General features: G+C 45.0%; 1 pseudogene across 1 annotated transcript in view; it reads left to right on the plus strand.

Annotated features, from left to right (window-relative positions):
- The first annotated feature begins 52 nt into the window (after positions 1-52).
- LOC147108439 (kinetochore protein NDC80 homolog) overlaps positions 53-14,036 on the plus strand; it is a 41,030-nt pseudogene continuing 27,046 nt past the window's right edge. Inside the window, exons 1-4 of the transcript XR_015080595.1 lie at positions 53-147; positions 5,601-5,694; positions 7,974-8,080; positions 10,768-10,912. The product of XR_015080595.1 is annotated as a kinetochore protein NDC80 homolog (transcript). The remainder of the gene's footprint in view (positions 148-5,600; positions 5,695-7,973; positions 8,081-10,767; positions 10,913-14,036) is intronic.

The raw sequence follows: 14,036 nt of genomic DNA on the forward strand, positions 1-14,036 counted from the left end.
GCTACTTGTATAAGTTTGACTAATTGTTGCTAATTACTTTGTCCACAGCTGATCAAGTCCGTCAATCCGGATCAGATCCTCTTTAGTGCCGATAAGGACTGGGACGGAGTAGAGAAAGTGACTGACGAAGGTGTTCATAATAATAGGGTACATAATCACTAATGTTATCCTCTTTAAATATAGATGAGATTCATCCAACTTTTTCTTTACCTTTTGAAATGTTGATCCAATCCAGTAATAAATCAGTCAAATTTTTAGCAGCTGTTTTAATAGTTGGATTTCTTTTTAACTGACTTTTTATTACTGAGTAATTGGGCTGGAATTTGCTGTCAATAACGACGAGGCTAACGACACTTGCCATTATTTTTGGGTAAATAATACAGCGTCAGGCGAGCAGCAGATGCACGGTTAAATGTGAATATCCACAACATGCTGACCGAGTTGCGATGCTCCGCCGTTAGCTTTGCAAAATCGGTATCTCTCTCCCTTGGCCTCCTGTTTTTTTTAGAAACTTGCTGTATTTGCCCATTAAACTCTCCACAGCCTGGTCATTACAAGCCTAAGTACCTTTTTAACAATGTGGAAAGTGTTGATGACTGCACTGGAAATTAACTATTACAAACATGCAGTCTCATTCCCTCAGGCTTTGAATTGTTTGGGGAGATTTTTTTAAGTCTGTCTTTTTCTGTGTCTTTTTCTCTCTCAATCCAATCTTTCATTCCAACTTTATTTCTCTTTCTGTATCGATTTGACGTTAAATTCACCCTCCTTCTCGGTCCTTCCTGTGTTTATTTCTCAATCCTTCAATCTGATTGGTTAAGGAGATTCCCTGTTGGTTGCCCTGTTCACTCGGGTCCCAGTTGCCCTCGCTGCATCGTTATCAGCTCACACTTTGTGGGCAAGAGCTGAAGGATTATAATACTCCTCACCAGCAGTGACCTGCGTGACGCTGTATCTCACACTTTTATCATGAAAACTCAGTCTAACTAATGGCAGATGCCGTTGAATGCCCTGCTGCAGTAAATTCTGACCCCCACATATTGATAAATGCCTCATTTGAGAGCATGTTTTCCTTATGCATTTTACCTGCTGTGTATTTGTCTTGATTAGTTTTGGGGTGGTCATGGTGACCTACTAAAAACCAATTTTTATCAGAATATTGTACTTGCTCCTTAGAAAGCAATGGCCTCAGGGCATCCCAAAGAGCTTCAGATCCAATGAATTACTTTTGAAGTGCATTCACTGTTGCATCTGTCTACACAGCCAATTTTACACCACAAATCCCACAAACAATCAATGAGATGAATAACAGTTTGGTGGTTTAGGGAAAATGTTGATCAGTGATCTCGAACTCCCTGCTCTTTCAATAGTTTTCTGGGATTTTTATGTCCACCTCCACAGGCAGATGGGGCCTCAATTTAGCATCTCATCCACAAGGGCCCTTCCGGCAATGCCTCAGTATTAGACTGAAGTGTGCCCAGATTGTGGTCCAGTCCAGAAGTGGGGTGTGCACCATGATCTTCTGACTTAAGAGCAAATATCGTATAACTATTTAAAGAGAAATCTTTTTGCTTTGTGTGTCTCCTAACCGTCTAGATGAGTGGAACTTGTATAGGAAGAGATGCTACATTCTGCGACACTGCTAAGCGTTCAGAGTCAGAAGGCTGTGGGTTCAAGACCTTGGTGCATAATCTAGGCTGACCTACCAGTGCAGTACTGAGAGTGCTATGTTATTGTGGGGGTGGGGGTGGTGCCATCTTTCTAATCAGACATGAAACCAAAGCCCTGTCTGCTTGTTTGCTGGTTCAGGTGGACGTTCTAGACCCCATAGCTCCATTCAAAGAGGAGCAGGGAGTTTTGCAGTGTCCGTGTTCTCCTGCAGCCAGCACTGCCAAAAACCAGTGAACTGATTATCCACCTTTTGCTTTGTGGAATCTTGCTATGTGCAGAATGGCTGCCTACATAAGTCTTTACATTTCAAAATAATTGACTGAAGTGCTTTGAGACATTGAGCAATATGAGGTGCTATATATTTTTTTCTGGTAAATGTACAATTGCTTAATGCTTTGTTTGATAATAGCTAGAATCTTATCACATATTAACCTGCTTAAATCTACAATAGTATTATAAAAAAATTTAATTTAATTCTGAATACCAAGCTGTGATTAAGTTACTTTAATATAACCCCAGAATTATTTTTTTCAAATGTGAAAGACGTGGGGCCCATTTGTGCAATAGTTCTGCCTTGTTTGTACCAGTTCATGAAGTGTAAAGGATTGGAAGAACCGGCAACTGTGTGTCATGGGGCTTTGTGGGACAGCTTTGGAGTTGGTCATTGTTACTTCCACAGTATCTCTTCACAATAGGTGTTCCTGTGGGAATCCTACCTAGCTTGCTTTGGAGGATGAATGGGAATGGACAGCTGTGAGGGAGACCAGGTTACATTACGCAAGGCAGCTTCTACCTGTTGTTACCCCATTACCCTTCCAACTGAAGTTAGTGCCAATGGCAGACCTCTCTGCACTGATCCAAGAATCAGTGCTCGCAAAGGCTTAGATTCACCAGGGAGACGACTGTGCCTCATGCTTCCAAATAGCCTTCAGCCAAGCTCCAGGGTAGGGATGGCATTGCCAATGGGTGTCGTGGTCTGAACGGGTTTACCTCTGGCTCTCTCCAGGCTGCTTCAGGGAACATCAACATCATTCAGTCTACAGGTGCATTATGGAGGTGACTAATGCGTTTGCCAAAAAAAAAGCAACTTTATCATTTTCCTATAGAAACCGCATGAGCGCCCTCGCAATTCTCCTAAAGTCCAAGGTGCCACTGATTGCACACATGTAGCCGTAATTGCTCCCACAATAGTGGATCATTCATTAACCCAAATGGATTAATACAAGTCAGAAGTCATCATGGTCAAACTGAGTGGTGCTGTGGTGGGAACAGAAATTGAGGACTGTGCCCAGTTCTGGTCACCAAGACATGAGCGAGATCTTCAAGTACTGAGGGCAGTACAGAGAAGAGCCATAAGACTGATCCCTAGTGTTGGGAATCTGAGCTACAAGAAAAGATTGGGGCAAACTTGTGCTTTTCAGCCTTAAGGAGGAATGAGTCGTAAAATTTATATGGATCAGAAGACCATTCGACTTGCAGTGCCTGTGCGGACTCTTGGAAACAGCTGTCATAGAAACATAGAAGATAGGAGCAGGAGTAGGCCATTCGACCCTTCGAGCCTGCTCCGCCATTCAATGAGATCATGGCTGATCATCCAAATTCAGTACCCTGTCCTTGCCTTCTCCCCATATCCCTTGATCCCTTTAGCCTTAAGAAATATATCCAACACTTTCTTGAATATATTTAATGAACTGGCCTCCACCGCCCTTTGTGGCAGAGAATTCCACAGGTTCACCACTCTCTGGGTGAAGAAATTCCTCCTCATTTCAGTCCTAAATGTCCTACCCCTTATCCTTAGACTATGACCCATGGTTCTGGACTCCCTGACCATCAGGAACATCCTTCCAGCATCTAGTCTGTCCAGGCCTGACAGAATTTTATAGGTTTTGATGAGATCCCCTCTCAATCTTCTAAACTCCAGTGAGTATAAGCCCAATCGACACAATCTCTCCTCATACGTCATTCCTGCCATCCCAGGTATCAGCCTGGTGAATCTTCGCTGCACTCCTTCCATGGCAGGAACGTCCTTCCTCAGATAAGGCGACCAAAACTGCACACTATACTCAAGGTGCGGTCTCACCAAGGCCCTGTACAACTGCAGCAAGACATCTTTGTTCCTGTACTCGAACCCTCTTGCTACGAAGGCCAACATACCATTTGCCTTCTTAACCGCCTGCTGCACCTGCATGCTTACCTTCAGCGACTGGTGTACAAGAACACCCAGGTCTCTTTGCACTTCCCCTTCTCCCAATCTATTGCCATTCAAATAATAATCTGCCTTCCTGTTTTTGCCACCAAAGTGGATAACCTCACATTTATCCACATTATAGTGCATTTGCCATGTTTCTGCCGAATCACCTAACCTGTCCAAATCGTACTGGAGTTTCATGACATCCTCCTCACAGCATACCCTCCCACCCAGCTTTGTGTCGTCTGCAAATTTGGAGATATTACATCCAATTCCCTCGTCCAGATCATTAATATATATTGTGAACAGCTGGGGTCCTAGGACCGATCCTTGCGGTACCCCACTAGTCACTGCCTGCCACTCGGAAAACGACTCGTTTATTCCAACTCTTTGCTTTCTGTCCGCCAACCAGTTCTCTATCCAAGTCAATACCTTGCCGCCAATCCCATGTGCCTTAATTTTGCACGCTAATCTCTTATGTGGGACCTTATCGAAAGCCTTCTGAAAGTCCAAATACACCACATCCACTGGTTCTCCCTTATCTATTTTACCAGTTACATTCTCAAAAAATTCCAGTAGATTAGTCCAGTTAGTCCCACTTCCCTGCTCTTTCCCCATAGCCCTGCAAGGTTTTCCTTTTCAAGAATATACCCAATTCCCTTTTGTGCATTCCAGATCATCATAACTCGCTGCATTTTTTTAAATCAAGTAGTCGCCTCCTCTCCTCTCCGCTTTTGTTGCAAATTATCTTAAATCTGTGTCCTCTGGGTACCGACCCTCCTGCCAATGGAAGCAGTTCTACCTTACTTGCTCTATCAAAACATTTGTAATTTTAATCGCCTCTATTAAATCTCCACTTAACCTTCTCTGCTGTAAGGAGAACAACCCCAGCTTCTCCAGTCTCTCCACTCGGTGTCGTGGTCACATTTATCACTCATCACCACTAAAGCAGATTATCTGGTCATTTTGTGTTTGTGGGAGTTTGCAGATTGGCTGCTGCGTTTCCCTACATTACAGCAGTGACTAACTTCAAAAATACTTCATTGGCTGTGAAGTACTTTGGGGCATCCTGAGGTTTTAAAAGTGCTATTGAATGCAAGTTCTTTGTTTCTGCTTTCAAATCTGTCCATGGAGAAGCCAACAGTGCTGCTCAAGATCTGTTTGGCAGCAGCCTGAGCATTCATGACCATTAGCATTAGGTTTTCTGGAGCTGTCCCTGGAGTTGTCTTTTGATCTGTGGCACAGTCCTGCTGCCATGAGTGCTCACTGAAAGCCCAGCAAAATGTCATTGTAAGATCCAACAACAAAACCACTTGAAGCTGCTGTGGCTCTTTTAATCTGTGTAGCACAAGATTCAGCAGTGTTTGGGAGAGATGGCCAGCAAACCGCACACTGCCTGGCTTGTGTTGGGTCAAAACAATAATTAGCCTCATTACGTCTACGGTTGTAGCTTTTCTTTCACTTTTAACATTGTTACAGCATCTGGATTGGTGGAAATGTTACTGGAAGCACCACAATTGTGGTGGAAATGAGATGTACTGCTGATCCAGACAGAATTCCCGTGCAGCATTTTCTCCTATTTGAGAATCCAGTCCAGCTATAGTCTCTGCAAATTTATAATACTGTTATGGGGTGTTGTTGAGGAATTGTTGATCTGTCTTGTTTTTCTTATTCTTTCACTTAGACTGTTTTCCAAAGGGACGGCAATGTTTTTGTAACTTTTGTTTACTTTTTTTAATAGCTGTTTCTTAGCTATACGAGTAAGTGTTATTCACATTACCTTGCTGGCAAAGATGACTATGAAGAGTTGAATTTGGAGAACTTGGCTTTACTGAGTGAGTATGCCTTAGTGATTGTGAAACGGAATTTCCCCCATCCTCCTTGTTCGCCATAGCACACTGACTGGAACAATGGATTAGAAGTCTTCTAGTTTGCACTTGTGATATCTATGTGGAAATGTCTGGCCTTTGCTCTGCACCTCTCCCTGATAACCGTTGAAACTAATTTAAGTGGTGAGCTGCAATACCTTAGATCTGACGAAGGGTCATCGACCTGAAATGTTAATTCTCTTTCTCTCTCCACAGATGCTGCCTGACCTGCTGAGTATTTACAGCATTTTCTGTTTTTATTTCAGATTTCCAGCATCCGCAGTATTTTGCTTTTGTAATACCTTAGATCTATTTTTAAAATGATGTGATGCCACTAAGTATATTTTTAAAGGAAGTGGAAAGATGTATTCTGAAAGATAACCGCACAGTACCTGTCTGCCTAGAAATGCTGAAATATTATCTCACCGTAAACATTGAAGACTTTGCCATGTTTACAGGTAACCAATAGCAAAATAAAACTTGCACAGCTTTGAAAGAAAAGCTGCTACCCATCAGCACAGAGCTATAAATGTTATTTTTCTACACCGACATCCTTTGTGCAAATTTTCTCCCCTTGGAAATCTTTCCCACCAGCCCCCCCGGAAATCTTTTCCCCCCGCTTGCTGAGAATCTGGTTCCTGGATAAACTCTGAAAGGATGATAGGACTTGGTCTTTCCCTTGTACCCAATCTGAATCTGCACCAAGGAGTGTCTGTGTATACCAGGATTACTCGTACAACGCATGAGTTTTCCCCAATTATCTCCTCCCTTTTTCCCCCCTGAAGGCGTTGACTCTTTGCTGACGTGTAGTTCCATGGTTCCTGGCCTCCAGTAACTTGCCCAGATGATTGGCTTTCATGTGTGAATCTTGGCGGTGGGGATTATATTCAAATCAAATCAACTTTTATTGTCATTGTTAGTGCACAAGTGCAGTACAACGAAATGTAGGCTTGTGGCTCCCGAGAGTACATTTAGATTAAGACATTTAAACATTCAACATACATTTGGCTTGTAATACATTAACATAAACATAACCATAATAAAGTGCATTGGCAGATGTGCAGGCTTTAGAGTTTATTTGTGGAGTTCAGTAGGATGACAGCCCTGGGAAAGAAGCTGTTCCTAAATCTGGTCGTATGGGTGCGAATGCATCTGTAGCGTCTCCCAGATGGCAGGAGGGCGAACAGACTGTGGCTGGGGTGGGTAGGGTCTTTGATGATGGACCGTGACCTCCGTAAACAGCGTTTCTGGTATATGTGCTCTATGGTCGGTAGCCGGGTGCCGGTGATGCGTTGGGCAGTTTTGACTACCCGCTGCAGGGCTTTCCGGTCATAGTAGCTACAGCTGCCATACCATACTGTGATACAGTTTGTCAGGGTGCTCTCTATTGTGCAGCGGTAAAAGTTAGAGAGGATCAGGGGTGACAGGTTACATCCCTTCAGCCTCCTTAGGAAATATAGGCGCTGCTGGGCCTTCTTCACCAGAGAGGAGGTATTGAGGGACCAGGAGAGGTCTTCCGTGATGTGGACTCCGAGGAACTTAAAGCTGTCCACCCTTTCCACCACAGCCCCATTGATGTGGATGGGGGTGTGACTTCCGCCTTTAGACTTCCTGAAGTCCACAATGATTTCTTTGGTTTTCTTGATGTTAAGGGCCAGGTTGTTATCGGCGCACCATTTCACGAGATGCTGGACCTCCTCCCTGTAGGCTGACTCATCGTTGTTGGTGATCTGGCCTACTACCGTGGTATCATCCGCAAACTTGATGATGGTGTTGGAACCATGAACAGCCACACAGTCGTGGGTGAAGAGGGAGTAGAGGAGGGGGCTCAGCACAGATCCTTGTGGGGCCCCCGTGTTCAGCTCCGATGCTGTACTCAGTCAATGTTTGTGCATTTCCGGCAGCAATTCGGACCCTGGCTGGGTTTTATTTCGGTCTCTGGTTACCACAGACCAGGTATCTAGCCTGGGAGCTTCCTGATCAATATGGATCAGTTCATTGGATCGACTCATTGGAAAGTTCCTAGGAATATAACCCTTCTATTCGAGTCCAGAAATAGTTTATTAAGGTATGGTTTGGCTGGTACTCTTGACCATGTACTTATTGAAAATGATTTTTAAAAATTGAAGCGAATCAAAAGCAGAAACTTTCTTGCAATAGTGCTTTTGAAACAGAACTTTAACCAACAATGATCGAGGCCTCTGGCAGAATTTACTGAAAAATGTCAATGATGTTGTTCATTGTAGAGCAGCATTTTGGGGTGGATGAAGCTCAGTTAGAGGCTGTATCTGCAGAGAACAGGAGGCTGAAGGAGGAGCTGGGAAAGCTGGAGGATGAGAAACGGAACGAACCGGTTAGTCATGTTTAGTATTTTTGCTTTTCTCATCTGTTGTATGTTTCCATGGTTAAATACAAAATTCACATTTGAAGTCTGCCTGTTTCTTGCTGTCCTAATCTCTCGAGTGCATCGTGTGATGATTGTATAAATGTGCAGCAAATCTATGCACTTGTTTCAATATAGAGGAGTGCGAAACTGGAGCTGCTGCTTTGGCCTTTCAGTTTTCTGCATTTTAATAACCAACACCTGTTCAAAATTGTATGAAACTGAATCTTCCACTTGTTTAAAGCTGAATACAGAGAGAGGTTATGGATAGGAGGTACATGATGGGTACTGGGTGTAGCAGTACTGGAGAGTGCAATGATGTGTGACTTGGTAGTGTTGGATAATTAGTCCTCGAGTCTGGGGTCACTGGTAGGGTTAGAATCATAGAATGGTTACAGCACAGAAGAAGGCTATTGGGCCCGTCGAGACCCTGCCGGCTCTCTGCAAGAGCACTTCAGCTAGTCCCACTCCCCCGACCTTTCCCTGTAGCCCTGCATAAAAAATTTCCTTCAGGTACTTATCCAACTCCCTCTTGAAAGCCACGATTGAGTCTGCCTCCACCACCCTTTCAGGCAGTGCATTCCAGATCCTAACCACTTGCTGAGTAAAAAAGTTTTTCCTCATGTCGCCTTTTGGTTCTTTTGCCAATCACCTAAAATCTGTGTCCTCTGGTTCTCGACCCTTCCGCCAACGGGAACAGTTACTCTCTGCTCTGTCTAGACCCATCATGATTTTGAACACCTCACAGAATCACAGAAACCCCAAGTGCAGATAGAGGCCATTTCGGCCCATCGAGCCTGCACCAACACATATCCCACCCGACCCCCGTAACCCCTACACCAACACATATCCCACCCTATCCCCGTAACCCCACGTATTTAATCCCCCTAACACTAAGGGTCAATTTATCATAGCCAATCAACCTAACCCGCACATCTTTAGACTGTGGGAGGAAACCGGAGCACCCGGAGGAAACCCACGCAAACACGAGGAGAATGTGCAAACTCCACACAGACAGTCACCCGAGGCTGGATTCGAACCCGGGTCCCTGGCGCTGTGAGGCAACAGTGCTAACCACTATGCCACTGTGCTGCCCCTCTATCAAATCTTCTCTCAACCTTCTCTGCTCTAAGGAGAACAACCCCAGCTTCCCTAGTCTATCAACTTAACTGAAGTCTCTCATCCCTGGAACCATTCTCATAAATCTTTTCTGCACCCTCTCTAAGGCCTGCACATTCTTCCTAAAGTGTGGTGCCCAGAATTGGGCACAGTATTCCAGTTGAGGCTGAACCAGTGTTTTATACAGGTGGTTCATAACTTCCTTGCTTTTGTACTCTGCAATAGGAACTCGCACTATACTGCACTGAAATGAGTTATGCGTCAAAAAAGGTAAACTTCTCACCGCAGAGATCGCGAGATCTGATGAGTTTTCTTCGGGGGCCAGCAGCAAACGCCTTTACTTCGTTGCTGATCGTAAATTCCGGGCCAATATTGTAGCTGAGGCCTAACCAATGATATATAAAGGTTTAGCATAACTTCCTTGCTTTTGTACTCTATGCCTCTATTTATGAAGCCCAGGATCCCGTATGCTTTTTTAACTGCTTTCTCAACCTGCCCTGCCACCTTCAACAATTTGTGCTCCTATACCCCCAGGTCTCTTTGTTCATGCACCCCCTTTAGGATTGTACCCTTCAGTTTATATTGCCTCTCCTTGTTCTTCCTACCAAAATGTATCAGCTCGCTCTTTTCTGCGTTAAATTTCATCTGCCACATGTCCACCCATTTCACCAGCCTGTCTATGTCTGGGTTGGTGGGGGTCTGGGGTCGCTGGGTAGGATTGGTGGGGGTCGGGGGTCACTGGGTAGGGTTGGTGGGGGTCGGGGGTCACTGGGTAGGGTTGGTGGGGGTCGGGGGTCACTGGGTAGGGTTGGTGGGGGTCGGGGGTCACTGGGTAGGGTTGGTGGGGTCGGGGGTTACTGGGTAGGGTTGGTGGGGTCACTGGGTAGGGTTGGTGGAGGTCTGGGGGAGCAGAGGGGTTTTGGGTCTGGGAGCACTGGGGAAGGGGATCCTTGAGTGTGGGAGAAGGGGTTGTGGGATCAAAGTGATGTGCTGAGGTGTTGCATTGATAGGATTGGGGTTCTGAGTTGTGGCAGTGTTGAGGTGATGGCGAGTCCTTGGATTGGGGCGAGTCGGGGTTTCGAGGTCGGAGTGTTGTGTTGTGCTAGTGGTAGAATGGGGGTCCCAGGGAAGAGAGGAGGGAGGTTCTGGTTAACCTTTTGCCGGCTGCGTGCTGGAAAGGGAATGGAAATTTGCTTGTTGAGGAATGAAAGTGAACGTTTAATGAGGCGGGTGGGAGGAGACAATTTGCTCAGGAGATGGGAAGACAAAATCTTTACCTTGTGGCTTTTCATGTTTCATAGCCTTTATCCCAATGAATTCTCAAGACCTTGGTTCAAGTCATGCATGTTTCTCAAACTGGTGCTTGTTCAAAAGGAGCTACATAATGCTTACATTGATTCATTTTTAAAATCCATTTAATTATTTTAAATATTGCCCAGCTGTTAGATATGTGGGTAAAATTTAAGTCTTTGACTCGAATGAAGAAACCCAGAGCTGGTGGATAATGGCATTTCTCTTCACTTGATTTTTGATTTCAGGACCGGGTTCTGGCGCTGGAGAAAACCAAAGCGAGCTTGCAAACAGACAAACAAAAATACAAGAAATACCTTGAAGAAATGGAGCAGCACAAAGCTGTGCTGGAGCAGAGAGCAAAAGGGATCAAGGATGAAATTGAATCTACAGGTTAGCTTATTTATATTCATGGTTTCGTTTTGGAGGGAGAGAAGGGAGAGGCTATTGAACAATTTTGATTGTAATATAAGATAATTGTGGAACATTAATCTTTTATCTCTGCTGCAGAATAATTGGTATGAAATTTATGAAGCTTTCAAACTTACTTTAAAAATCCATGTATAGCAACTTTTAAAGTAATCTTACTGAGTAATTGAAGGACCCCGGCATCAATCGCAAAACATACCTTGTATCTAGCTATAGTCAGATAGCATGCTCCATTCTGTATTGGCCATACTTCAGGTTTCACAATTCCTGTCACATTAAAAAAAAAATCTTTCTCAAACCAAAACCAGTTGAATTGATCTCCGTGTCTACTGCCGCTGATCAGCTTGTACAGTACAGCAAGAGGCCATTCGGCCCCACCGGTCTAGGCTGGTGTTTATTCTCGACACAAGCCGCCTTCTGCTCTAATGACCTCTTCCTACCCTGCCCCCATATCTCCCGCTATTCACTTCTCCATCGTGTGCACATCAAACCTTCCCAGAAATATGTCAATGTTATCTACTTCAACCACTTCATGTGGCAGCGAGCAAGTTCCACACTCCTGTACTCTCTGTGTAAAGAAATTCCTCCTAAATTCTTTTTGATATGAAGTGGCTGTGGCCAGAGTGAGGTAGAAGCAGGTTCCACTGGGATTCCACCCTGTTTTTTTTTTTAGCTCCAGCCACTTCCCGGTGGGGTTCTGTTGAGGCTTTCTGAAAGGCCCCAAACCGTCACCAAGTAAAGTTAATGTAACCTTCCCGTCCTGTCCCTCTGGAGCTGAAGAACTTTTAAACGTTTTTAATTTTCAGTTTCTGGGAGGGCCCTGGGCAGCAACAACTATTTGTATTTATGTAGTGCTTTTAATGTAAAAACGTCCCAAGACACTTTACAGGAGTGTTAATTTTAAAAAAAATTGACACCAAGCCATATAAGGAGATGTTAGGGCAGATGAGTAAAAGCTTGGTCAAAGTGGTAGGTTTTAAGGAGCGTCTTAAAGGAGGAAAGAAGTGGAGAGGCAGAGAAATTTAGGGAGGGAATTATAGAATTTAGGACCTAAGCAGCTGAAGGCACGGCCGCCAATTGTGGAGCATTTAAAATCGGATGTTCAAAAGGCCTGAATAGGCGGAGCAGAGGTCTAGGAGGATTATAGGGCTGGAGGAGATTACAGATGAGATGGGGTGAGGCCATGGAGGGGTTTGAAAACAAGGACGAGAATTTTAAAATCGAGGTGTTGCTTAACTGGGAGCCAATGTGTAGTGTATGTGCCTTTAAGAGCCCCAGGTGTGCTGTAATGCCGGTAATGGCCACTCTGGCTATATAAGCCTGTACATTGTGTATATCCGTTAGAAACCCCCAGACTTTGCTTAGTAAACACCTATGAACCAATTCCTGTCTTCAGTGTCTTTATCAACACACGGACACTACAGTGGCGACGAAGTGGAAACGGACTTACCTGCAATTCGGCAGCACCTCAAGGACATCGATTCCTCGGGCGTCCAGAAGACTCAAGAAAGTGAGAGAAGCTGTGGTTTCACCAGCGGGCCAAGCTGGTGTCAGGTACTGCGCTAATCCTTCCTGGGCGTCAGGCTGGGGCTCCAGCGGCTGGCTCTACAGCTGAGACAAGCAGCGAAATCGGAGGGAAGCAATAACGGACTGGGAGGGAGCACTCGGGAGACGGCCGGCGCGGCAAGCAGGTCAGCGTTCAGACCTGGAGAGAAAGTCCCGTGGGAACGAGTCTCCAACTGTAAATAAAGAAAAAAGAAAAGAAAAGAACGGGAACCGCGGGAAACAGCGTTGTCATCGGCAGCAGCGGCGGGAAAGCACGGGAAGCGCCATATCTTTGCTGCAGAAAAGAAGGAAAAGCGCGGGAAGCGCCATATCTTTTCTGAAATGCCTAAGTCTGGCAATATTGATGCTTTTGATAGCGAAATAGAGGATTGGACCACATACGTGGAAAGAGTAGAGGTATATTGCACTGCAAATGGAATAGAAGATGAAAAAAAAAGCTTCAGTACTGCTGAACCTAATGGGCGCAAAGGCATACGGACGGTTACGAAATTTAATCACTCCAGCCAAACCAGTGGACAAGAATTTTAAAGAAATTGTTGATACCCTGCAGGAGCACTTAAACCCAACACCGCTGCTGATAGCGGAACGATTCAAATTCTTCAAGAGAAATCAACACAAGAATGAAAGTAACGCTGATTACCTAACCGAATTAAGAAAGCTATCAAAGTATTGCCAATTCGGGGCAGGACTAGCAGATTATCTTCGAGACAAATTCGTTTGCGGTCTCTTAAGTGAAGGAACACAAAAAAGGCTGCTTTCTGAAAAAGATTTAACATTGGACAAAGCTTTCAGTATGGCTGTATCATACGAAGCAGCAGCAAGAGGAGCTGCAGAGATACAACAAAAGACACAGGACTTCGGCACCCATGAAATGACACAGGGTTTCGAAAGATGTTATCGCTGCGGCAGATCCACCCATAACCAGAAGGACCAGCACGGTGGCATAGTGGTTAGCACTGTTGCCTCACAGCGCCAGAGACCCGGGTTCGAATCCGGCCTGGGGCGACTGTCTGTGTGGAGTTTGCACATTCTCCCCGTGTTTGCGTGGGTTTTCTCCGGGTGCTCCGGTTTCCTCCCACAGTCCAAAGATGTGCGGGTTAGGTTGATTGGCTATGATAAATTGACCCTTAGTGTTAGGGGGATTAAATACGTGGGGTTACAGGGATAGGGTGGGATATGTGTTGGTGTAGGGGTTACAGGGAATCGGGTGGGATATGTGTCGGTGCAGGCTCGATGGGCCGAAATGGCCTCTATCTGCACTGTGGGGTTTCTGTGATTCTGTGACTGCTGGTTCAAGGACAAAGCATGCAGGCAATGCGGAAAAATTGGGCACATTGCACGGGTATGCCGATCTGGACAAAATAAATCCACGGGGAAAAAAAAAAAAATCAATAAAGGAAAGTACAGGAAGGTACAAATGATGACGGACAGTAGCTCCGAAGACCAGAAGAGCGATAGCGACTCCAAAAACAAGAGACTAAGCTGTCTCAAATTACATAATGTACTTGCCAAAGATGATTAC

Source organism: Somniosus microcephalus, chromosome 13, assembly GCF_052327205.1.
Source record: "Somniosus microcephalus isolate GS21.2 chromosome 13, FLI_Smic_1.0, whole genome shotgun sequence".
NCBI classification, from domain to species: domain Eukaryota; kingdom Metazoa; phylum Chordata; class Chondrichthyes; order Squaliformes; family Somniosidae; genus Somniosus; species Somniosus microcephalus.